Here is a 23073-nt window from a genome sequence, read left to right as displayed (position 1 = left end):
TACAGGACTGAGAGCCACTGCTCAGATCTGCCAGTCCCCAAAGCGGTCCTCCTCCTGGGAGCATCTGAGCTGCCAACCTGATTCATCCCTCTGGTTACTTCCATCTACCTCCTCCACTGCCCAGACCAGCGCTTTTCTGGAAGCAAGGGTCTTTCTTCCCTCTCCGCCTGCTGCCAGAACCACTGCGGGTCCTGTCAAAACAGGACACATTGCCAAGAGCAGTGATCAAAGAGGTGAAGGGATAAAAGAAAAAAAAATCATAATCCAAAGACCCGAACCCGAGGCGGGATACACAGAAGTTAAGAATTTAGAAGAGCTGGGCTCAAACCCCAGTTCCCACACTTAACCATTTGTGAGATGGCGGGCAAGTTATTTCACCTCTCTGAACTTCCCTTTCTTGTTTCTGCGAAAGGCGGTGCGTGGGAAGGAGTTACTGAAACCAAGCTGGTAGCGTGCCCCAGGAAGGGCTTGCAGACACCAGCTGTGACAGTGAGGACTAGGAGGAGGAGGATGTTGATGGATGATGGAGACACTGTGTGCGCAGGGATGATGCCGGATCACTCGTCACTCATCACAGACACAGGTTATGCTACAATAAGCAACACCACCAGAGTCTCCATGGCTCCACACTGCCGAGTGTACGTCTCATTCATGCCACATGCTCATGTAGGGTCCTGGACTGGCAGAGGCTTCATTTTCACACGTGCTTCCGTGGTCATCACACGCCCCGATCAGAGCTTTTCTCACTCACAATGCATTGGTTCAGGGGTTGCAAGCTACAGCCCTTGGGCCAGCTGCCTGTTCTTGTGCATCAAGTGTTACTGGAACACGGTGACACCTGCTCCCAGGTACACCCTCTGCTTCCACACCACGACAGCAGAGCTGAGCAGGTGCGGTAGTGACTGCCAGGACCCAGGAGCTGAAAATACGTCTTCACTGTCTGGTCCTTCAAGAGAAAGCTCACCGACCCCAGCACGGGTCTCAGCAAGTCACTCAGACACACCTAACTTTGAAGCAGGAAAATGTAAACCTGCTACTGTCCCAGAAAACAGAACTGGAACTACTTGGAGGACAGCACTGATGTCTATCATAGTGACTCACACCAGGCCACCAACAGGGTAGCATTTCTGAAATGGCCGCAAGCTTTCTCCAAGAGCAGGCATGGATTTGAATGGGAACTAATACTGCTGAGCTAATCTCACTGGAGCACTGTTTCACCGGGTGACATCCCTGCTCAGGAAACACGACTGGATCCCTAATACATAAAATTCCAACCCCTCTGCCTGACACTCAAGACTTTAAAAAATCTGGTGCATACACACACACACACACACACACACACACACACACACACACAGAGTCACTCAGTCATGTCTGGCTCTTTGCGACCCTATGGATCATAGATTTTTCAGGCAAGAATGCCAGAGTGGGTAGCCATTTCCTTCTCCAGGCGATCTTCCCGACCTAGGGATTGAACCTGTGTCTACTCACGTCTCCACATTGCAGGCGGATTCTTTACCACTGAGCCATTATGGAAGCCAACATGTGTATATGTGTGTGTGTGCGTGTATAAAATACTATCCCCCCTGTAATATTTTCCACTATTCTTAACAAGGATTCCTTTGCCTCAATCTATCTAATCTCCCTCAGAAATTAAGAAAATGTCCACGGCTACACAGCCAGGGACGGGGCCTTCTCCCCACGTCCGTCTGACACCAGGGCAGAGGCCAGTCCTCTTCAAGTGCTCTTGTGTTACCAGGATACCTGTTCCCAGCTTCCCCCATGAGAAACCCAGGCCCTCACTTCCCGCTACAGCCCAGAAAGCCCTGTGTTTTGGGACATCTTGCCGAGCACCAGGACGAAGCAATGGTTGGCGCAGACCTCTCCTGCCCTTTGAGGTCATGGCCCTTTCCCTGACCTTCCCCTCTGACTGCCGCTCACGAATGGACAAGAGGATCCTGAGGAACTGGGTTCAGGCTAAGCCCATGGAAAGAAGCTGCCACGTTCCCCGGGGAAGTGGGGCAGCAGTCAAGTCAGCTGGAGAGAAGTGGGACAGAGGGCCGGACCCCCAGGAAAGCAGGCATCCTGCCCTGGGGGCCCAGCCTCCGGAAGGAAGCTTGCGGGGCTGACGCTCTTCCTCTCTACCTCCTGGGAGACATCCCCCACAAAAACAAGGCGAGGTCTGAACTGAAAACCTAAGGAGATCAGCAATGGAGCTGCCCAGTCAGAGGTGACCCTGAACAAAGCCCTGCGTCGGGGCACATTGGCCGGGCGGGCCAGGGCACAGAGAGCGTTCCCCGGGTGGTGGGAGGGACACCCCAGTGGTTCCTGTGTGTTGCTCTGGTCCTAGAACACAGGGCCTACTCCACAAGGAGGGTTAAGACCAGGCAGTGGGCCTGAGGCCCCATCCAAATGGCTGCGTACCTTCATCCCTGGCATGTCTCTCTCAGAGCAGAACTTGCATCCTCCCAGGAGCCCTCTCCTGGCCCCTCTCTGTACACCAAGACCAAGGTCGGGCTGGTCCTGGGGGAGGGGTGTCCCCAGGTGCTCACCTCGTCATTAAAAGCACAGCCTTGCCATCTGTCCAGAGGCAGACAGATCTGGATCTCCACTTCGGTTCCTTCTCTTCTGGGCTGTGTGACTTTGGCTAAGTCACTAAGCCTCCCTGAGCCTCACTCTCCTCATTTTACAAAGGGCTGACCTTACGGGGTTGAGAGCAGCTGAGCAGAAGTGTTGATCTGCGCACGGTGCCTGGCACGTAGTAAGAGCTCCATGTAAGGTAACGGCCATGGCAATGATGTCAGAAAGTAATTACCATCCTCCTCCTCAGTGGGGAGCGCGTTCAGCAATTTCAAGCTCTGTCTCTTTCTATATCATCCGTCACAGACCTTCAAATCCCTTACCTATTTAACCCGAGTATTTAACCCAGACTGGGTCAGGTCTGAGTCACTGGTGGGGCAAAAGCCCCACTCTGGGCCCTCTACCCTTGAGACAAGTTGCTCCCAAAAGGCCAAGGCAAAACTTGGTGACCAGGAAAGTCTTTGCAGCCAAAGCAAAATATTCCACAGGCCTTTCCCTGGTACCTCTAAAATACATCTGTTCCCAACTTAGCAAAACATAACAGTGGATAAGGCCTTCTAGGGAAAGACAGAAAGCAGAAGTTAAAAATAGAAATTAGGAAAGGGCTGCTTTATTTACAGGCTTCAGTCTCTTCCTCAGATCTATTATCCTCCACGCTCTGTGTCCTCACGTGTGTCTGTAAAACTCCTGCAGATCTGGCAGGAGTCAGATTTGGGGGTTGTTTCTCTAGTAGTGTAACCGAGCTTGTATCTCATGAATTAGGGGATATTTTAACAAACATTAACAGCCATAACTGTGTAAAGTGACGCCTCATTTATCCAGCATGATCGGGGCCCTGGATATGTTATACAAATCGCCTTAACAAATAAAATGATGATTTCTCACTCTCAGCATCAAAACGAACATTTACCCCTTTGCTGGAAGTTCCAAAGCTTGTCACATTCTTTCCGGCCTCTTTAAACAAAGCAAGCTAAAAATCATTGAATCATCTCAATCATTCAGGGCCATCATTACAAGCATCAACCATTCCAGTGGGCTTTTAAAACAATGACACTATTCAAGAACTACTGAGGTATGGGGCTATTCTGGGTTTGTTTCTACCCCCAAAGATTCCAGAATTTAAAAGTTCTTTTGTCTGATTTATATTTATATGCCTCTTCCTTCACTTTTAGCAGTCGCTTCTTGCTGCTTTGAGGACGCCAGCCACAAATTCCTTCCAATGTGCCTTTTCTAATCTTCAAGTTGCAAAGCAAATCAAGCTTATTAGAACTCCATGCAAACCAAGAGCAAATAAGATTAAGTAAGGGCCGACCTAAAGGACGGTTTTCTGAGTAAAGAACTGAACGTTAGTACAAGGTCTTGGTGACATCTATCTTGTTTCATAGATAGATGTTTAATAGAAGTCTGATCCAAATTTCCAAGGAGGAATACAACTCATTCATTCCTCACCAGTGTAACAAGTCCAAGTGTTAAGAAAAAGTTTTAATAATTAAGAATAAAGAAAGAAAGAAGGAAAGGAGGGAGGAAGAAAGAAAATAAAGGAAGGAAAGGCAAGAGGAGTGAGGGAGAAAAAGAGAGAGAGAGGGGAAGGAAGGGAGCAAGGGGGGGCGGGCAAGGAAAGGAAGGATGAACAGGCACAGTGTACGGTGAGCTGGGCAGCGAGTGCTCCAGGACCTGTGCGTGTGTGAGCTCGTTTCCCTGCAACAGGCCCATGAAGGGGATCCTGTTATTATACCCATTTCCCCGGTATGGACTCTTGAGGCACAGCAAAGATAAGACTGAACACAAGAGCCTGGGGTGGAGGACTGGGTTCTGGGAGGGATGCCAGTGTGCCGTCTGCTGGTACGGGCTCCTACAGAACCCTGAGAGTGCTGGGGGGTGGAGCAGAAGACATGGAGGGCAGGGCGCCTGCAGGAACTAGTGAGTGGTTGTCGAGTGCAAAGGTCCCCTCTTTGTGGTCATAGAGGAGAGATGTCGGTGTCCAGGCTTAGAGGTCCCTGATGCAGATGCATTCACTAAGGGGGACAAAGGAGATGTAGGAAACGACAGCCCATTGACTGCAAAGCTTGGGGTGGCTGATGACTCCTTGCCTGGCTCGGCATCAAGTCTAGTTCCAGCACCAGAGGGGTGAGGGGTGGTTCTGAGCTTGCTGTCACCTGTGGGGACTGACCCCTCTGCTGACTGCCCAAACTGTCTGCGAGACTGTTCTGATAACTCAGCAGATGGCATCACCGACTCGACGGGCATGAGTTTGAGCAAACTTCCGGAGATGGTGAAGGACAGGGAAGCCTGGCGAGCTGCAGTCCATGGGGTCGCAAAGAGTCGGACACGACTGAGCGACTGAGCTGAAGGGCCCATCTCCACCCCCTCCCTACCAGCTAGTACGATACAACTGAAGCGAGTCTTTGGTGAAATTCAGCTGACTGGTTAACATTTCTCGGCTGGCCTGCAAACACAGTCACACGAATAGTGCCAACAGCTCAGGAAGGCCCCAGCTTGGCCCCCCGACACCGAGGCCAGCACCTTGTTTTCTAGGAGGCTGTTTCGAACCCAGGCAGCCAGGGTCCTCCATGAAACAGGGATCTCAGGACCCTGAGGGCACCCAACTCCTGGGCCCGGGGATTCACCCTTCCTCACGCAGGAGGAATCAACAATCTTTCCAACTGATCACCGATCTCGAACACCGTTCAGTACCCCCATGAAGAATCATTTCTCAAATATCCTATGCTAATTAGCCCCCAGCGATAGACACCATGTATGCCTGGGATGCTAGGTAAGTATCTCTAGAATGTTGGTTCCTGATTAGGGTATCTCAAATATTAGGCACTTAGCACGGGCAGGTGGACTAGAGTTAAACTGTGTCCACACTCCTGCTGCAACTTTTATATGGAAATATTTGAGAGTAAGTTATCACACAGACATCCCTGTGCATCAGGCTCTGGGGGTAGGGTGGGGGGCTGGCCATCCTACGGCAGAGATCGGGAGGGAGCTATTCTGGGTAAGGAAGCCCCGGAGCCGGGGCTTGGAGGTGGCAGAGCTCAAACAGGTTCAGGGAATTCTAAGTTCTACTCAGTGGTATCCACAGGCTACTCAATAAACTGGGGAGGGGAGGTACCAAGGGAAAAAGGGGTTGAGGGGCGTTACGGTCATGTAAGTTCAGCAGTTGTTTTTAGTCTTTATAAGGGTCATTGGGAACTATTCTGTATGGGACCAGGGCTCCCTGGAGGCTCAGATGGTCAAGAATCTGCCTGCAGTGCAGAAGACTTGGGTTCATTCCTTGGGTCGGGAGGATCCCCTGGAGGAGGGAATGGCTACCCACTCCAGTATTCTTGCCTGGAGAATCCCATGGGCAGAGGAGCCTGGTGGGCTACAGTCCATGGGGTTGCAGAGTTGGACACGACTAAGTGACTAATGCTTTCTTTCAAAATGTATGGGTACTCACTGAGAAGGTCTGTGGCATTTTTCAAGTTACTCAGTCTATGGAACCATTTTTCTACAGAGCATCTTAAGGGACTATATTCCAAGGAAGATAATGTAAGAAACACGGTATAAAAATACAGGGGCTAGAGGTGAATTATACCAGCTGGGAAATACCGTGCAGTTGGTTGGAGAGAAAAAAGAAATTTACTTACTGGGCTAAGGCTTAAGATACTAAATTAATGGCTCTTTTCCTGAGGATGGAGGGAAAACAAACTGATGTGTCCGTGGAGGTGGAGAGAAATTTTCTCGTAAACCCCTCACAGTGAGCTTCTGTGGAGGCAGCAGGCAAGAACAAGGAAGATGAGTAGAGTGGAGAATGTGCCTGATGACCAAGCAACTATAGGAAAAGGTGAGAAACAATAGTCCTGGGCTTGAATTCCAGGAAAAGACCCTGATGCTGGGAAAGACTGAAGGCAGGAGGAGAAGGGGAAGACAGAGGATGAGATGGTTGGATGGCATCACTGACTTGATGGACATGAGTTTGAGCAAACTCCAACTTGGTGTTGGTGATGGACAGCGAAGTCTGGCGTGCTGCAGCCCATGGGGTCGCAAAGAATCGGACACAACTGAGGGACTGAACTGAACTGAATTCCTATTAGGTGTCAGCTTGCAGAGCCTTGATGAATAAAAGTTAATGCCATGAAACAGCAAATAGGATCTCCAGGAAATCAGGGGGGAAGCCCAAGGGTGGACAATAGCGAAGGATGTGTCCTATTCCCAAGACAGAGAGGCTGAAACTAACCCTGCCTCCAGGAAGACAGCTCTGTGGACACCTGCCCACAAGAGGATGGCCTGAAGAAAGGGAGAGAAGGGATGCCACGTAGAAGGGCAGATGGGATTGAGAGCAAACAACTTTTGGAGGAGAGAGCTGCAGGGGTTTCGGAGGAGGTGACGAATCAAGATTACTTACACCAGCTCCACACTCCAGGCACACTAGCACAGAACAGATCAGTCCACTCCACCTCAAATATTTTATTTCATACCATCAAACATGAACAATGTCAAGTTTGAACTATCATGTAATGAATAAGTTTATGGGGGAAAAAAAACACTGATTAGGACCAAATACTACATATTCTTTAAAAATTTCTAACTGGTTTGAAATGACTTTCCCTAAGTGAACTAGTGTTTCTTGTTCAATCATAATCTCCTTTTACAAAGAGGACCTGTGTCACTAAAATCAATCAGGAAAAAATATTTATGGATAATTCTGCATTATCCATAAACACACAATGTATTTAGGATACATTATTATATATTATTCAGGATGCCTTTGGCTGCAAGTAATGAGAAACTTATCTTAAAGTGGCTTAAACAGTAAGCACATCTGTTGTTTCACAAGACTGAAAGGCACAGCATGACGCAGACCCCAGCCTTTGCCTGAGATTCTTCCAGCTTCGTGCTCCCACTGGAGCGGGGAGGAGGCTCCCGCAGCACTGATCTTCACAGTTACAAACGAGGATGTCCATAGGCAAAGGGACCAACTCACATCCCCCTGTAGCTTTTCTTTTTTTTTTTAATTGGAGGAAATTTTTATTAGAAGCTCCCAGCAAGCTCTCTCATGGCTTATTTGGGGTCATGTGTACATCCTAAGCTGATCATAAGCCAGAAAGATGAATGTCCTTAAGCAAATCAGACCACTCTTGGAGCTAAGGATTGGTCAGTTTCTCCTGAGACGCCTGGCTGAGGAGGGGCAGAGGGTACCTGAATAAACTGGGATTCTATTGGGTAGAAGGCAAGGCATAAATGGGTGCTGCGTAGACAATCAGCAACACCAACTACAAAGACCAGAAGCCAATCACTACAGGAGACAAAGCTATACGTCACAAAATACACCTTTAAAACATTTAGGGTATGATTGAGGAAACACACAGATGCATATACATGGAAAATAATAATATACAAGGCGATATATTTAAGCACCAAATACAATACCTTCTACTAGACAGAATCCAAGACAGATTCATCCTAAACCAAACTGTGTTCTATTAGAAACCAAGTCATAAAGAGACTGGGTTGTTTTGAGAGTGAAGATATTACATAATTAATGTCATAATCGGCTTTGCACTCCTTAGAAAAAGGTGTGCCATTTTGAGTTCATAATATAATAAACAGATTAAAATCCAAGGCTATTTTCATGAACATATTCTTTGAAATGACTTAGGATAATGCTTCACAGGAAAGCAGAAAATAATGAGTAAAATATCTGCGGAGAGTTACCCATGCTGAGACTCTGCAGATAAGCCCTTTAGAAACACACTCATAGACGTAGGCTTCCTTGACATACATCTCGGCTTAGAAGTGAAGACAGATGGGTTTTTGGAAAAACTGTTCTATGTACAGATCAGTGAAATGAGAATTAGTGAAATTCTACTATAATGGCTAATTAGGATTAATTAGCTAATGTTCTCAAAGCACAGAGCAAGGATGAAGCGTAGTATAAGGTTGAAATGTGCTGTGGTAGAGGCTGAATAATAATTCTGTTCAAGAAACCTTCACCCAATAGGGAGACTGGGACTGATACATATACATTATTGATAACTATGTAAAATAGATAACTAATGAGAACCTGGTATATAGCACAGAGAACTCTATTCAGTGTTCTGTGGCGACCAAAATGGGAAGGAAATCCAAAAAAGAGGGGATATATGTATTTTTGTTGTTCAATAGCTCAGTCATGTCTGACTCTTTGTGACCCCATGGACCACGGCATGCCAGGCCTCCCTGTCCATCACCAACTCCCGGGGTTTACTCAAACTCATGTCCACTGAGTCGGTGATACCATCCAACCATCTTGTCCTCTGTTGTCCCCTTCTCCTCTTGCCCTCAATCTTTCCCAGTATCATAGTCTTTTCAAATGAGTCAGATCTTTGCATCAGGTGGCCAAAGTATTGTAGCTTCAGCATCAGTCCTTCCAATGAATATTCAGGATTGATTTCCTTTAGGATGGACTGGTTTGATCTCCTTGCTGTCCAAGGAACTCTCAAGAGTCTTCTCCAACACCACAGTTCAAAAGCATCAATTCTTCGACGCTCAGTCTTCTTTACAGCCCAACTCTCACATCCATACATGACTACTGGATGTACTGGATGACTAGACCTTTGTTGGCAAAGTAATGTCTCTGCTTTTTAACATGCTGTCTAGGTTGGTCATAGCTTTTCTTCCAGGGAGCAAACGACTTTTAATTTCATGGCTGCCGTCACCATCTGCAGTGATTTTGGAGCCCAAGAAAATAAAGTCTGTCACTGTTTCCATTGTCTCCCCATCTACTTGCCATGAAGTGATGTGTGTAAACATATAGCTGATTCACTTTGCAGCACAGTAGAGACTAACACGACATTGCAAAGCAACTATATGCCAAAAAAATTTTTTAAAAACAAACAAAAAATTCACCCAAATAATATATGTAGATACTCTGCTGCAGGAGGTAACTCTTACAGTGTGCTAGACTGAATGGCCCACTTCCAAAGAAGAGAGTATACAAAGGGGAAAAGAGTAGCTTTCTATGGCAGAAGAAACCGTGGGAAACACCTCCTCAATCACCGTTAACATCATCAGTGCTGTCTGTGAATGCCCTGCACCTCAAGATGATGTGACAAGAAGGCCACTTCACCTCTGTAGGGTTCTTTCCAAAAACCTATAACCCTAACCTGATCGTGAGAAGAACGTCAGATAAACCCAGACTGGGGGACAGAACACTGAACCAGTACTCCTCAAGACTGCCAAGGTCATGAACAAACATGGGATGATGGAGAAGTTATCACAGACCAGGGGAGACTGGAAAGACAAAACAACTAAGCATGCTGCCTTACTCTAGACTGGCTCAAGACTGGAACGAGAGAGGACATTAATGGATGGAAAAGCTGGTGAAATGCAAATAAAGTGTGGCACTTAGTTAAAAATAAATAAATAAAAGAAGAAGAAGAGAGCTCAGGGCATGAATGATGAAGATAAAGGTGTGTGGAAACTTTTAAAACAAAAACCATCCATAAATTGAGAACACAATAACTGCAAGTTTATTTATGTCTCTTTCAAAAGATAAGAGTAATTTATTTTGGGCCTATCTTAGAAGTCCAGGAAAGGATTTTTTTTCTTGGCTAGGCCATTCTTCATTGTAGAAAGGAAACTCCGGAATCATTTAATGTGTGACAAAGCAGAGACTCGGACAAATCAAGATGAACTAGTAAGAAGACCGGTAACCGTGTTAGTTAGTGAGTAAAACAGAGGGGCATGATTTCCTTGAGATTCTCCTCGTGTAAGGGATCTGACCAAGTTGTAAATTGCTGGAAGGCAGGAGCTATTTCTTACTCATTTTTATAACCTTCACAGTGCCTGGCACACAGTAGATATTTAATATTAAATTCAGTTGACTCGATTTAGATCGAGTTTCAGAGTCTAACATTTCTCAGGGTTTTGGCTGTGAGGGGAGGGAGTCTTAAAGGATGAATGACAAAGGATAAATTTTCAAATACACAGGGGCTGAAAAAGTTGTTTTACAGCCCCAAGCCCAACTATTGTATTGTTTTGGTTTTCCACTAGCTCAGCCTCTTCAAGGAGCCATAGTGATGGCTTTGACAGACCAAGTTCCCTAATGTCACACTGCTTTTATACATTTTCAGACCTCTAACCACTTCATATCTCACTTACCCTTTACCTATAATCTTGAGATAGAGACACCACATTAATCCCAATTTTCAGTTGAGGACTTTGCAGCCCAGAGAAACTAAGTGTATATGCAGAGCTGACCTATGATGAATTCCCCAGGAAAACTGAGGTATGCCTTCTTTATCAAGCACACGCACTAGGCCAGCAGTCCCCAACCTGTTTGGCACCAGGGATCAGTTTCGTGGAAGAAAATTTTTCCACAAATCAGGGCGGCAGGGGCGGGGGGTGGGTGGTGATTTAGGGATGATTCTCATAAGAAGCATGCCACCTACATGATCCCTTGCACTCACAGTTCACAGTAGGCTTGCACCCAAATGAAAATCTAATGCCACTGCTGATGAGATGGTAATTCTGATCAGCAGAATTATGGAGTTCAAGTGGTAATGCAAGTGATGGGGAGCACCTGTAAATACAGATGAAGCTTCACTCACTCACCAGCCACTCACATCCTGCTGTGAAGCCCAGTTCCTAACAGACCATGGGCCTGAACTGGTCCTGCACTGGGCTGTGGCCCAGGCGTTGGGGAGCCCTGCCTACATATCTCTCCCAAACACATCACCCTGTGTCCTGTGGGTGCCTCCTGGCCCAACATATTCTCATGTCTTCTTTCTGACTGAGTTTAAGGCCAATTTGACATAGTCTATTAAGAAAGCAGATCATTAAAAGGTCTAAATAAGACTTGTATCTCACCACCTGGAGCTTTCTAGGCAATTCAATGCATCCTTTGGCATGAAAAACCAGAAACCTATGCTTTCATCTAGCAGGACTCCCTGGGACCACTGGTCTAGAAGGAAAATGAGCAGGACAGGGTCATGATTTTAGCACAGGTGAGTGTCCTCCAAGATTGGCTGTGAGTTGTGGACAGCAGTGTTCCCAGCTGGTAAGATCAAATCTGCCCCTGCAACAAACCACTTCCAGTATATGACACCCCTTTCCAAGGGATGCTTCCCCTGGGTCTGTGACCATACAAAGTGCTTGGTAAATGTTAGTAAACAAAAATTCCAATCTGGTCCAGAAGACCTCTGCCCTCTGGATCAAAATATGTTTTTGGTGAGGATGAGTGGGAACTGACTTAGGGAAATGAGGAAACTTTTGGGGATAACAGGAATATCCTGTATCTTGATTGTGGTGATGGTTATATGGGTGGACATAGTCAGTAAACTGGGCTTAATGATCCCTGGGTCAGGAAGATCCCCTGGAGAAGGGCATGGCAACCCATTCCAATATCCTTGCCTGGAAAATCCCACGGACAGGGGAGCCTAGCAGGCTACAGTTCATAGGGTCACAAAGAGTTGGACACAACTGAAGTGACTTAGCACATTCATTAAACTAAACACTTGATATCTGTGTAAAATCTTCCTAAATGTTAAAATGTAATAATAATAACATTTGAAATTGAACACGTTAAGATTTATTCTAAACTGGGACGAGTGCTTTGGGACTATTACTCCATATTCTGAATGTGTGTGCATGCTCAGTCACTCAGTTGTGTCTGACTCTTTGCCATTCTATTTCTATTAATGTAGCTGGAGTTTGATTTCACTTTTATTTTTTTGTGAGCAGCGTCATCACACTCTTGCCATTTATGGAATTTGTGGCTAATGATAACTGCCAAGTCTCTCTTCCTTTCAGGCATGAGTTGCTACCCAGCAGTGTAGCCCAATCTGACTTTATGTAACTGATGCCTATTTGGTTAGATATGTAGAAAGCAGCATGCACCTTCAGGGCTAATTGATGGTATTTAAGGAATTCTTTGAACTTGGGTGTGTGGAGAAAGACTAGGTCTGGAGATCACAAGGGACATTTTGCCCTCACTGTGTTCAGCTGCCCCTTTACAGACAGGTTCTCCCACAAGAGTCATGTAAGGAATTCATGAAGTGCTCAGGGAAGTAAACCTAGATTGAGCTATTCCAAGAAGATTAACCGGAGACAGAACAGGTCAAAGTGTCAGAATATCAAGCAGAAGCAAACCCAGGGTCAGGTAGAGTGCTCCTAGCCCAGGAGCTAAGAGCAGAGTTTGGGGCATCAGAGCTACCAGGATGTGAATTCCAGCTCCATCCCTTACTGACCACGTGACCTTGGACCAGAAGTCGTTTACTCCCACTGGGTCTCAGATCACCCCATCCCATGAAATGGGCATAACAGTAACATCTCTCCCAGAGAGGGGCTTCCCTGGAGGCTCAGACAGTAATGAATCCACCTGCAATGCAGGAGACTCAGGTTCAATCCCCAGGTTGGGAGAAGGGAATGGCTACCCACTCCAGTATTCTTGCCTGGAGAATTCCACGGACAGAGGAGCCTGGCGGGCTACAGTCCACAGGGGCACACAGAGTTGGACATGACTGAGGGACTAACACTTTCACTTTCTCCCAAAGAGTTGTTCTGAGAGTTAAATTGGCAAATGTGTGTAAAGCCCCAGAAGGTGCCCAGCAGTCAGCAGGACCTCATTTTAAGTTATTGTTATGATTTACAGCATTACTCCATCTTCTGAAATATCTCCTTTGTTTATCTAAGTTCTACTTACTCCTTCAAGAGCTACCTGTAGACCCATTTAGATAAACAAAAAAAGGCATTTCAGAAAGGAGCACTGCTTGGTAGTGATTCAAGCTTAAAAGAGAGAGAGACTTGGCAGTTTTCATTAGCCACAAATTCCGTAAATGGCAAGAGTATAATGAAGTTGCTGCTTAAAAAGAAAAAAGTAAATGCAATCTCAGGCCACATTAATAGAAGTAGAAAGTATAAACCATGGAAATAAAAGCACTTGCTACTCTTTAAATCATTAGCATATTCAATTTCAGATAGCTTGATTGTTCTTAAGTGTTTAGGTAGAATTTATACAGTGCTTAAGTATATAACAAGTCCTCATGACTATGTCCACCTATATAACCATCACCCCAAGCAAGAAACAGAATGTTTCTTCCCCCTAGAAAATTTCCTCTCAGCCCCTTCCAGTCAATTCCCACCCACTCCTGATAAAGGCAAACACTGTTCTAATTTCTATCACAGATTATTAGTCTTATCTGTTCCTGAACTTCACATCAATAATTTAGGAAGTACTCTTTTTTTTCTGGTTTTTCCCTCCACTCACTATTTTGTTTTTGAGACTCTGTTGTGTATATCAGTATTTCACTCTTTCTTATTGCTGAGTATTATTCCCTTTTCCATGATCATAACACAATTTATTCATTCATTCCCTGTTGATGAGCTCTTGGGTTCATTCCAGTTTGGGACTATTATGAATAAAGCTGCTACAAACATTCTCATATAAGTCTTTTTATGGACATATGTTTTCATTTCTCCTGTATAAAGATCTATTGATAAGAGTGAAATAGCTGGGCCATAGATGTATTTTGACTTTATAACAACTTACAAACAGTTCTTCAAGTTGATTATATCATTTAACACACCCAGCAGTATTGTACAAGCATCTCAGTTGCTCCATTTTCTTCCCAACATTTGATATTCCCAGCTTTTCTGATTTTTGTTATTCTAGCAATCATGAATAGCATCTCATTTAATTTGCATTTCCCTTATGACAAATGATGCAAGCTCTTCACTGGGTTTTGCATATCTTATTCTGTTCAAATCTGTTGTGCATGTTTTTCATTGGGTTATTTGTCTCATTATTGATTTGTAGGAGTTGTTTATTACACTTAACTAAGTCTTATTTATATGGGCTTCCTAGGTGGCACAGTGGAAAAGAATCTGCCTGCCAATGCAGGAGATGTAGGAGACGTGGGTTTGACCCCTGGGTCAGGAATATTCCCTGGAGAAGGAAATGGCAACCCTCTACAGTATCCTTACCTGGAAAAGCCTATGGCCAGAGGTCACAAACAGTCAGACATGATGCAACAAATAAGCAAGCACACACTTATTTATATGTGTTGTAAATAGTTCTTCCCAGTCATAAGATAGTCTGTTCATCAAAATTAATAATATTTATTATATATTATATATTATGTATATTATAATAAACAATAATATATTATTTCTAATAATATTTCTTATAATAATATTAATAATATTTCTTCAGGAACAAAAATATCCAATTTTGATGAAGTTCAATGTATCCTTTTTTTTTCCTTTTATGGTTAATGTTTCTTGTGTCTCAATCTCTGACTAATCACAATTCTTAATCTCCTGCATTGCCTTCTTTAAGTTTTATGTCTCGCTTTCACGTTAAGTCTATGATCTAACATTAGTTTCAATGTGTACAGTGGAGTCGGGCTCAAGGTTCCTTTTCTTTAGAGACAGAGACCCATTGTTTTCTGGGCTTCCCCAATGGCTCCGTGGCTAAAGGATCCAGCTGCAAGGCAGGACACACAGGGGACACGATTTGATCCCTGGTCAGGTCGATCCCCTGGAGAAGGAAATGGCAGCCCACTCCACTAATCTTGCCTGGGAAATCTCATGGACAGGGGAGCCTGGCAGACTACAGTCCAAAGGGTCACAAAGAGTCAGACACAACTGACAGCTAAGCGCACACACAAACACCCATTTTTTCCAACGCCATCTGTTAAACAGCCCTTTTGACTTGACTTTGCCTCTTTGTAAAAAAAAAATCAATTAATTGTAGACATGTGAGTCTATTTCTAGACTCTATTCTGCTTCATTGATCTATGTTTCTCCTATGTCAGAATTACACTATCTTTGATACTATAGCTTTATAGTAAATCTTGAAATCAGATGGAGTCCTCCAACTTTGTCCTTCTTTTTCACTACTGATTAGCATTTTCATATAAATTTAGATTGGCCTATCAGTTTCTTTGAATGAGTCAGGTAAGGTTTTGCTTGAGATTGTTTTATTCTACAGATCAATTTGAGAGGAATGAATACAGATGTCATTATTATAGTTAGATAGTTACAACAAAGTAACATACATCTTTTATGGAGCTCACACTGTGAGTACTACCCTTGCTCATCTTTACAATGACCCCAGGAAGCTTATTTAGTCTAATTTCACAAATGAAGGGCCCTTTGCCGAGAAAAACTGCTAAAATATCTGCTCAAGTTTATATAGCTAGTAAGTAAGGAGGCTGAGATTTCAGCTTAAGTAAGTCTGATCTTAAATCTCAGGTGCTTTTCACCAATCTATTGCATGCAAAAAACGGCATGCAACCAGAGGACGTACCAAGAGCATGCAAATCATGTGAAAGACCCTGGAACAGAAAATGCAAGGGATCAATTTGATGCAAAATAAGAAACAAACAGTAATTACTCTGATAAGCAATCACTTATCAGAGAGGTAGCAAAGTTGGTGGTTAAGTGCACAGACTATGGAGTCAGACTGCCTGGGTTCCAGTCCTATCTATCTCTGTCACTTACTTGCTATGTGACCTTAGGTAAGTTACTTAACCTCTCTGTCTCAATTTCTTCATTTATAAAATAGGGATAAAAGTTGTGTTAGCCCCATGACTAAGTAAGGACACACACCAATCAGTGTCTGGCACATGGCAGATGCTATGTCAACATCAACAGGTAAAAAGAATGAGATGGAAGGGGCCGTCTCCTGAGACAGTACAAGCATACACTGGAGATATTGCAGGTTCAGTTCCAGACCACAGCAATAAAGTGAACATTGCAATAAAGTATCTATTTTTCTTTTGGTTTCTCAGTGCATACAAAAGTTACACTTACACTATACTGTAGCCTACAAAGTGTGCAGTATCATGACTAAAAAAAGACAATGTAAACACCCTAATTAAAAAATACTTTACTACTAAGAATGTTATCCATCATTTGACAATGCAGGATTGTCACAAACCTTCAATCTGTAAAAACTGCAATATCAGCAAAGTGCAATAAAGGGTAATAAAATGAGGTATGCCTAGAAATTCTGACTCTCTGAAAAGTGTTCCCAAAATTTCTGAATTGCCATCAATTTATGTAGTTGCAGAAAACTTGAATGCACCTGCATTTGATGAAAAGTTGAACTACCCAGTTTCTAGGGTTCCTTTTTTGAGTTCTAAGATCCAGGGATTCTAAGTCAGCTCCTTCCAAAGTTAGGAACTGAACAAAAGGCATGACAATCCTCTCCTCTCATCCAATCAGCTCTTCTCCCTTCACTCCATCAATAAATTCCCAGCTTGCTTGGAGACAAAAGCCTCTATAACTGGTATGAGGAAATCTGTATCAGCCTGTGCCCTCCATCACACAAAGGAGACAGAAAATAGAAAGAAAACAACAGAAAAGTAGAAAAACAAAATGAAAAGAAAAGAAAGCAAGAGAAGGAGTTACAGCGAGTTTGCTCCCAACATGAGCTGGTTGCTTCCTCTGGTGCGGCCTTGACTCTCTTACTGAGGTCTTTCAAAGTCCATGACGAGGGGGAAAGGCATTATTCTAACTCAGAGCAAGTGAGTATTCTGGCCCTCAGTTTCTCTTCTAGCTCTGGCCTTCATAGATTTGCACAATATTTGTCTAAAATTCCTTGCCCCTTGAGTGCTCCCTGATCCAAATGAAAAACCAAACAGTTTCCCTGTGGAAGGAGCCACTGGCCTGTCTTGAACCCTTTTCTGGGCCTTTCTTTTTTATCATCTCCAACCTCTGTGGGCCTCTAGCATTTTCCCATTTCTTCCTCATGACAGGCAGGATCTGCAAGCCTTAAAAACCCTCTCCTTCCTAAGTCCTTTGCCCATCTCTGCTTACCTTTTGTCCACTTGGCTTCATCTGAAAATGAGCTGCTTTAATTCGCCTCTCACCAGTGTGGTGTCAAGAGGCCACGCTTGTCCTTCTCCGTGGAGGAGACTCCAGCTCAGCCTCTCACGAGGTGCTCATTCGGAGCCCTGTGGCTCTGGAGTCAAACCCTCTCTCCCGAGTTTAAGCACATGCTCGGAAATCTCCATGAAATCAGGAATGCAGGGCCAGGAGGAGGTCAACTGTCAGAAATACTCGCGCTCTGAGCCAAGCACTGCCTTTCGCTTGCTGTGTCACCTTGAGCAATCCACTCGGTTTTTCCGAGCCTCCTTCCTCCTCTGTTAGGGAAAAATGATGATCATAAGACCTCTCACCTGTGCCTTACGCGTCTGATGCATCAAACAGATGCTGCAAACAGGGCAAGAAATTGCCTTGCAAACCATAAAAGCGCTAAACAAATAGAAGGCCTGTGTAATGAGGGTGCCCCTTGGCCACACGAGAGGAGTAAACTAGCAACGATGCGTGTTCCAGAGTAACCACCTTCTGTGCGGTCACCGAGGTCGGCATGCTACAACTTCACCCCTTTCACTGGGTCTTCAGTTTTACCGGGCCTTAAGAGAAACATCTTAAGCCAACATGGCCAAATATAGCCGTTGGGAGCCTCTACAAAAGGTGGGATGAAGACAAGGATGTAGAATCAAAAGGTGGGAAAAGCCTTGGTTCCGGTTTTTGCGGTATTATTAATAAGCTGTGGGATTCTCTCTCTAACTCTAGTTCCACTGAAGAGGGCTGCTGTGAGAGAGAGTGAGAAACGATTGACTAAGTTACCGACACAGTGGAGGATATTATTATGAGGATGTAACTGATGCCTCCACGAGGAACCAGAGACACCTTTTCCCATATGCTCAGCCGAATCCAAAGCCGGCAGAGGTCAAGCCTGTTACTGTGCCAACAAGCATTTTCACTTTTAAGAAGAAGAGGCCAATCAAGAGAAAAGCCCTTATTGCAACTTCTAGGGTCAAGGAGAACAGGTTCATTAAAGCACAAAATAAAGTGGGGGTGGAGGTGGGGGGTGCGTGGGGTGAATTGGGAGGTTGGGATTGACAGACATACTCTACTGATACTGTTCCCAGGTGGCGCCAGTGGTAAAGAATCCACCTGCCAACGCAGGAGACGCGAGAGACGTGGGTTCGATCCCTGGGTCGGGAAGATCCCCTGAAGTAGGCAATGGCAATGCACTCCAGTATTCCTGCCTGGAGAATTCCATGCACGGAGGAGTCTGGCGGGCTATATCCCATGGGGTTGCAAGGAGTCAGACACGACCGAGTGCACACGCACACATAAAATAGGGAACACAAGAGAACCCACTGCATAGCCCGGGGGAATACTCAATGCTCCGCGGGGACCTAAACTGGAAGGAAATTCAAAAAGAAGGGATGTTATGTATACATACAGCTGATTCACCTTGCTGTACGGCAGAAGCTAACACAACACTGTAAACCAACTATACGCCAATAAAAATTAATTAAAATAAAATAAAAAGCACAAAATATACACTGTGTGGTCACTTCTCTGCATACGTTACTGGCTTGTCAAGGAAAGGGACTAACCTTCCCTGGGGCGTCGTGAGCTTCATGCTTCGGGGGCTATATAATTATCACCCAAACAGAACAGCTCTGAGAGTAAAAGGAAACATACTACATGACAATTACAAGAGGATGAGAAACTGTACGAGAATATCACTGGTCAACCAGAATGCACGGTCCCCCCATCTCTGCACAGCTCATAACATGGTCTCGAAGAACTCCAAGGACAATAGGATCACTAACCCACACTAGCCTTTTCGCATATGGCATAACATTATTATTCCACTCCAGTGATAAACCTCTGTTTATCTTTCAGCTCTAATTTTAGCACAGCAGAAAAGCCCATTCACTGCTATTGACAAAGTTTCCTCTTGAATCTGCATGTGGGGCTCTGAGTCGGCTGGTGGCTCCACAGGGTTGCCAATGGGCCCTCACCTGTCCACCTCCTGGGCAGTAAAGATCCGAGTGGGCACCGTGGAAGAGCTTCAGCCCCTGATGAGCACCCTGCTCTTATTCCTGTCCTACGTGATGCTCAGGTCCGTGAAGGAATGAATGAGCTCAAATCCCCCTCCAAAGAGAAAGCCACCATCAGGGCTGGCTAACACGTTCCTGCTGTCCCCTCCACTGGCTGTGAAAAGCAAGTTTTTACACCACTAACTGAAATTCTACTTAAAGATGCATATGTTTGCATCTTAACTTCAAGACCAAGGCTGTTGTAAAGCTCCTAACAAATGTTGTAGTCTAAGAACTATTCTTTCATCATGATTGGTCACCATGCCCTGGGCATTAGGGTAGACAGATTATAAGCTGGATATGTGGAACAGAGGAGAAAACACTGAAAAAAAGGACATAAGTCTGGCTTTGCCACTTCTTTGCCACACAAATTTGTAACAATGTATTGACCAGAGACATATTAGTACATTTTTTGTTACCTGAATGTTATTGACTGAAGAGTTTAAATATGCACTTATATAACAAATCATCAGCCACAGGAATTAGTTTCGGCAAAAATCCCCCCCTCCACCCAATCGATAATGTGTTAACATCTTCTATTGGGACTTCTATTTCCTTCTTTCTGCAAGGGAGCAATCTTACTCAGTGTTATCTTAGGATGTTGCCATGAAAATTAAAATGTAATAATGCATCTGAAAGCTCTCTGAAATAATAAAGAGCTCTACAAATACATTGGCAATGCAAATTTGCAGGTGAGAGGACAACCATACAGAACAATAGAAGCTCCAGCTGGGAATTCTGTTAATTGCAATTTGAACTCCTGTATCCTATTCTCTCAATGCAGTTAAGAGCTAACAAAAAAGCTTGCTCAGGAACTAGGAATGTGGTTGGGTGGATGGACAGAAAGAAACTGAGAGAGAGGGACCATTTTCTAGACATAAACAATTGGAGAAGTACATATTTGAGCATACTTAAATTTGAACCATAATTCAAATTCAAATAAAAGGCTTTGGACATACCGTTCTCATGACATGAAGAGTTCATATTTTTCTAACATCTAACAAGCTAACTTTTAAGCCATATTTCCAAGTTTTTTCCTCTATTTATAAATATCTATCTGAACTGAGTTTGGGTTAGATGCATAAAATAATCTTTTTTTCTATTATTTTTTTTAACTTTATTTTAATTGGAGGCTAATTACTTAACAATATTGTGGTTTTTGCCATACATTGACATGAATCCTCCATGGGTATACACGTGTCCCCCATCCTGGACCCCACTCCCTCCCCATCCCATCCCTCAGGGACATCCCAGTGCTCCGGCCCGGAACACCCTGTCTCATGCCCCAAACCTGAACCGGCGATCTATTTCACATATGGTAATATACATGTTTTAGTGCTAGAACAGACTTTTGGACTCTGTGGGAGAAGGCAACGGTGGGATGACTTGAGAGAATAGCATTGAAACATAAAGCAATCTTTAAGACCAAGGCCATGATTCCTGGAGCTACCTGCAGTCCCAGAAAAGCGCCCCTATGAGAGTCTGGTCTGCCAATAGGCAGAGAGAGGACCCATGTCCCAGGGCTGTTCCTCCCCCTAATCTTCACATTGGGCTGAATTTGTTATCCCTGAATTTTCACAAATGCTTTATGCACAGCTGGTAGATTTAACAGATAATTTTTCCTCGTGTCTCTGGACGGTGAGTTTTGCTTAGCAAGTGGACACATGAATGTTATTGTACTAAATGTACTAAATAGAGTCCTAATTTGGCCACCAGCATCTCCTCCCATCATTGCGTGTGCATGCTACCCTGCACACCAAGAAGTGGAGCCCGTTTCTCCTCCCTGTGAGTCTGGCTCGGCCGTGTGACTAACGCGGACCAGCAGAGGGTGATGGGAATGATGCTCACTCTGGGGCTCTGGAGCCTGGGTCTCAAGAGAACCGTCAACTGCTGCTTGCTCCCTCGGGAGCCAGCCTCTCCGTAAGAAGCCCGGCTACCCTGAGACAAGCATGCTGTGAGGAAGCCCAAGCCAGACACGGAGACGGATCACAAAGAAAGAACACAAGGTGTGAGGCGTGTGAGCGAAGCCTTCTCGGACCTTCTGGCCCAGCCCAACCCAGTTAGCAGCTGAGAACAGCTAAACGAGTAGTCCCATTTGATGCCGCATGAAGCAGAATCATCACCCAGCCAAGCGCTGCCGAAATCACACAATCATGAGAAATAATAAGTCACTGTTGTGTGAAGACATCAAGTTTTGGGGTGGGTTTCTTGTGCTGTGTGCTCAGTCACGTCCAATTCTTTGCAACCCCATGGACTGTAGCCCACCAGGCTCCTCTGCCCATGGAATTTTCCAGGCAAGAGCACTACTATGGGTTGCCATTCCTTCTCCAGGGGATCTTCCCTACCCAGGGATTGAACCTGCATCTCTTGCATCTCCTGCATTGGCAAGCGGAGTCTTTACCACTGCGCCACCAGGGACGCCTACAAGGTCGGGTTGTTAGGCTGCAGTGTAACAGAAACAGCAAGGTCTCTTCATTCTCCCACAAAAAAAGAACACTCAGCAATACTTATACAAAAGACATCATCAGCCATGTGGACAGAGAATTGCAAGCCCTGTGAAGCAAACAGCTGAAATCTTGTATTCAGCAGCAGTTTGGGAAGTGAAATGTCTTTCATGTGCCCCCTCTTCCCACTTTACTTAATAAACCCTCTTCAGGAGCATCTGCCACCAGCTCTGCTGGTGTAGACCTGGAGGCCTAAGTTCCAGCCCTCACTCTTGCTCTACTGACTTACTCCGAGCTTTGGGCAATGTTTCGGTCTCTACTGCCTGTTTCCCGTCCATAATGTAGAGATGATAACGCCTGTTCTATTTACTCTACAGAATTTTTGTCGTAACCAAGTGAGGTAGAGTTTATTAAATGAGCTTTGAAAGGTATGATGCAAATTTTCTCCCAGCTGTCATTTCACAACTATCTTTTCAAATTGAAAACATTTTAAAAGATATAAAGTGAAAGTGTCAGTCACTCAGTTGGGTTTGACTCTTTGCAACCCCATGGACTAGCCCACCAGGCTCCTCTGTCCATTGAATTCTCCAGGCAAGAATACTGGAGTAGCCATTCCCTTCTCCAAGGGAATCTTCCCAACCCAGAGATAGAACCAGGGTCTCCTGTAGGGCAGGCAGATTCTTTACCATCTAAGCCACCAGGGTGCATGTCTCAAAAAACCCTGCAATTTAAGGGTGTCACCACCAGGTGGCAATCCCATCCCAAAAGTAAAGATTTAAATGAAAAATGAGCTTCATATTCCCAGGAATATATAGAAGCACTTGCCTGCAGTGACTGTACTGATATGTCTCCTAGTCAATAACTGTTGTGGGAGAAACTCTAAATTCTGTAACTGGGTATCCCAACCATTTTTCACCCTCAACAGCTCATGGGAGTTCTCTAGAGCAGGCTCCACGTCACCCACCTGAAAAAGTGAGTTCTTAGCAGAGAATGGACTCAGCCACCTCTGCTCATCCCTTTGGTCAGACCCAGGAACCCACATACTTCATGTGGTTTAACATATGTTCAAAGGGAGGAACTGAGGCCTCTAGCCAACAGCCACACATGAACTTGACCCCTCCTTCTCCCGCCCAGGGCAAGGCGTCAGATGTCTGTGACCCCAGCCAACATCT

The 23073-nt window shown here is 44.9% G+C and overlaps 1 protein-coding gene across 4 annotated transcripts in view; it reads right to left on the bottom strand.

Annotated features, from left to right (window-relative positions):
* MAPK4 (mitogen-activated protein kinase 4) overlaps positions 1–23073 on the bottom strand; it is a 165791-nt gene that overhangs the window by 119742 nt on the left and 22976 nt on the right. For 2 of the 4 annotated variants that reach the window (XM_043889505.1, XM_043889507.1), the window contains one exon: positions 17371–17696. The exons of the other annotated variants lie outside the window; for them this stretch is intronic. The gene's annotated coding sequence lies outside the window, so the exon portion shown is untranslated. The remainder of the gene's footprint in view (positions 1–17370; positions 17697–23073) is intronic. 4 annotated transcript variants of the gene reach the window in all.

The sequence above is a fragment of the Cervus elaphus genome, chromosome 27 (genome assembly GCF_910594005.1).
Source record: "Cervus elaphus chromosome 27, mCerEla1.1, whole genome shotgun sequence".
In the NCBI taxonomy this organism is placed as follows: Eukaryota; Metazoa; Chordata; class Mammalia; order Artiodactyla; family Cervidae; genus Cervus; species Cervus elaphus.
The sequence above is the reverse complement of the archived record's forward strand: the minus strand, read 5'-3'. Positions and strand labels throughout refer to the sequence as shown.